This window comes from Cetorhinus maximus, chromosome 17 (genome assembly GCF_964194155.1).
Source record: "Cetorhinus maximus chromosome 17, sCetMax3.hap1.1, whole genome shotgun sequence".
In the NCBI taxonomy this organism is placed as follows: domain Eukaryota; kingdom Metazoa; phylum Chordata; class Chondrichthyes; order Lamniformes; family Cetorhinidae; genus Cetorhinus; species Cetorhinus maximus.
Genome location: NC_135895.1, coordinates 47,529,187 through 47,533,200, shown reverse-complemented (window position 1 = coordinate 47,533,200; position 4,014 = coordinate 47,529,187).

The window sequence follows — 4,014 nt, the reverse complement described above, 5'->3', positions numbered from 1 at the left end:
GGGGGGTGGTGGGTGGTGGGCTGGGGAACAGGCTTGGCATCTTCATGTGAGTGTTTGGCAGCAGCGGGATGAGGAGGCTCTCGGGCCCTGATATGTCCCACTCTGGTTGGGGTGGGCCGTGCGCGAAGCGAGTCCATGTGCAATTTGCATTAATCAATGCTCCTCTCTCATTTTCAGGAGAAGAATGCTCATAACGTGGCAGAGCGTGTGAGGACTGGCGGCAGCCAGGCGCAGATCACCAATCTTAGTCGCTTTGATCAGGAGGCCCTGGATTTGGAGAGGCGCCACGTGCCAATGTCCACTGGTGTTGGTGAGGTTGGGCGGCCATGGCCAGATATTTATGCCCAACAGTGAGGTCAGCATTGTTCTCCCAGCACTGCTGAATGTTCATTGATTTAATTTTGTAATGTGGCTTGACCATTGCTTATGGAAGGATGAGCGCATAATGATCTGGGGGACAGCAATGCACTTTGTCACTTTCTCCACGTTAACTGATCCAGTGTCCTTGTTCTTTTCAGCATCAGCGGAGCAGGGCCGGGAGGAGGAGCAGCAGAGGCTCCCTCTCACACCTGAGGGCCCTGAAGTCTCACTAGCATCACACCATCTCTGCCAGGCAGGCAGCTGCGCAGGTACTAGCACCTCGGTGGGAATTAGAACATCGGCTAGTGTCCCACAGCACAGTGATGAGGGCACTTCACAGTCGCTGGAGGTGCTGGCAGACACAGAGAGTGCCCATGGCGCCAGCAGTCGGAGGACTTCAGGGAACAAGGCACATGCTCAGTCGGTGAGTCATGATGTGCCTCTGGGGTCGTCCACGAAGCAGCAGGGGCAGGAAATGCGGCTGGGTGTGTGGGAGCATCTGGGGGGGATACATGAGACTACGTTTGGCTTGGTCTCCGAGGTTGACAATTGGCGAAGCAACGAGCCATATGTCCGAGCACCATGCATCCTCCGTGGACAAGAGTGGCGACTCTCATGGAGAAGCTCCTCCAGGAGACCCCTCAGTGCTTCCTGGGGATGCGCTCTGACCAGCAAGCCCTCACATTGGCATTGAGCTCTGCTGGTCATTGCCAGTGTGGGAGATGGACTGGGCATCAAGTTTCCCAGCTCGGTGCCCATCTATCCACGGTGAGCAGGGAGTTCTGAAGCGACCTCACGTCGGCGCAGCAGCTGCCTGTCGTCTCTGCGGGCACCTCTCAGAGTGCTCCGGATGAGGACGGCAGATCCTCCACCCCTCTCCCAGTGACCGTAGAATCTGGTGAGGCTGCGACAACTGGGGAGATGCCAGCTGTGGAACTGGCAGCTCCCTCCCAGGCGGGGCCAGCACAGGCTCCACGGGCCAGAGGACGACCGCCAAGCTCCTCGAGGCCAACAGGATAGCAGAGTCAGCAGGCTGTCTCAGATGCCACTCCGAGCAATGGGGCAGCACCAAGATGCAGCACCCGGAAATGTAAACATAAGGCACCTTAGGCACACCACGGGTTTTTCACTGGTACTTTTGTGTTGGCCCAAGATGAGGTCTTTATGATTTGTTCTGATTTGTAATACTATTGTCTTTTTTTTGCATAAGTTTGTTTGCTTGACATATTAAATTCAGATATGTCACCATAACTGAGGGTGCCTCTTTTCTTCTGCATGTGTATGGTTTCCAAAACTGTAATGAGTGCTTTGTTGGACATTCAGCTTTATTAACAAGGCCCTTAGTTACTGTTCCTAACCTGGCAGATTTTGCACTTAGGTGTCGAGTATGGAGCCTACAGCCCAGGCTTGTCCTGGAGGTCCATCTGTGGTGTGCTAGCTGAAGGTTCGTTGGATTAAAGCCTCCCGGGTGTCCCTGCCTCCCTGCAGTATGCCCGGGTCAGCGTCTACCCCCTCAACATTTCCCTGTGCACGCTCATCCTCGGACTCACTGTTGGACTCATTGTGTGCATCCACAGCAAATGTGTTGACGCCTTCATCGTCCACTGCATCCCCCTTTTCCAGCACAAGATTGTGGAGAGCGCAGCATTAGCCCCTCTCACTGAGACATTATCTGGGGGGGACTGGAGTGTGCCCCCTGAGTAGTCCAGGCATCAGAAGCGCATCTTGAGAAGACCGATGGTTCTCTCCACTGCAGCCCTTATGGAGGCGTGACTCCTATTGTACCGCTGCTCAGCTTCTGTTCTTGGACGGTGGAGAGGTATCATGAGCCACCTTCTGGGGGGATAGCCCTTGTCACCCAGCAGCCATCCATCCTGCCGGGCTGGAGCACTGAAGAGCCCTGGCACCTAGGAGTGTCTGTGGATGTAGGTCTCGCGGGGGCTGTCTGGGTACCTTGCACAAACTTGTAGAATCAGCATCCTATGATCACACACTATCTGCACGTTCATGGAGTGGAAGCCCTTCCTGTTGACGAAGGCACCGGGCTCACCTGCTGGCACCTTGATGGTCACATGTGTACAGTCTATTGCACCCTGGACACGGGGGAAGCCAGCAATCGCTGCAAAGCCTCTAGCTCGCTCTGTCTGGCTTACCTGGTCCGAACAGAAGTGGATGAAGGTGAATGCATGCCTGAACTGAGCATCTGTAACCTGCTTGACACAAGTGTGGACAGCTGATTGGGAGACACTGCAAAGATCACCCACCGAGTCCTGGAAGGAACCAGAGGCATAGAAGTTGAGGGCAGCTGTGACCTTCAGAGCCACTGGCATGGGATGTCCACCCACACCGTTAGCGGCGATCTCAGGCCCAATCATCTGACAGATATAGTTGACTGTCTCCCCTGAGAGATGGAGCCTCCTTCGGCACTGCACCTCAGACATATTGAGGTTGCTGCTTCGCCGCCTGTATACCCTGGCAGCAGGATAGTGGCGTCTTCTGTGGCTCCTTCCGCCTTGGTCCACCTCTTGGCCCTGTGCCCCTTGCGTCTGAGCCTGTCCTCCCAAAGGTGGCTCCCTGGAGGCTGAATGTGCACTCCTGGCCTCTTCCCCCTCTTAGCCCTCCCTTCCTCCTCAGAGGAGCTGCCTCCAGGGTACAGTTCAGCTCCCATTTCCAGGCTAAAGGAAGGCTTCCTGAAACCTGCAGGCCCAGAAAAGGTTACTCACTGCAGTGTGCTGACCTGAAGGTTAAGAGTCCAGACAAAGCAGCTGGTTAGCGTTTTGAAGTATTGCAGATCACACAGGCAAGTTTCAATAACTTTGAAAAATCAATACTTGAGAGAGCACACTCGCGACACCTGTGGATGAGGTTTATAGAAATGTGTCCTACCTGCTTGCCCGTTGTGCCCATGCGCCGACCCAAAGATTGCATGGGCGCCAAAAAATCGGCGTCGATTGGTGAGTCAAGTGCCTTAAGTGGCCCATTAATTAATGGCGGGTGCACATCGGACATCATCATGTGCCCGCCCAACGACATTTCGCGATGGCGTGCAGTGATGTCGAGATGCTCACCCACCATCACTGTGCGTCATTTTACACGCGGACACGCAGGTCCCGCCCCTGCACACCAGCGGGAAAATTCTGCCCCTATTGTTATGATCTTGGTTGAAACCAGTAACTTTTTTTTAAAAGAGAAGAAATTGAAAATCCCAGTTATTTACAGAAAGAATGAAGCCACAAAATTCCATGGCTTAAACTTTTTACTGTACAAGAGTCAAACAAAGCAAACACTAATAATATCTTAGCTAACAGCTTATACTATAAAACTCAGAAGGAACATAAGCTAAACATGAATTAACAGCCAAATTGGGGTCAAATATAAAATATAAATTGCACATTAATTGGCAGATACAAATAGGACAGTTCTTACGAATTGGCTCGGCAGTCCATCCAGTTTATAGGTCATCAATCTCAGTCACAAAGTCCATCCAAACTCTCTCTTCCTTATGAAGAATCTCAGCTCTTTTTCTTCTAGGATTTGACCTGATGCTCAGGTGAGAGCAATGCGCAAACAACCTGAGTTTCACGGGCAGAGCCTTCACCAAACATGGCAAATACTTGCAGAACCTCCTCAACTCTGCTTACGACGATCTGGATG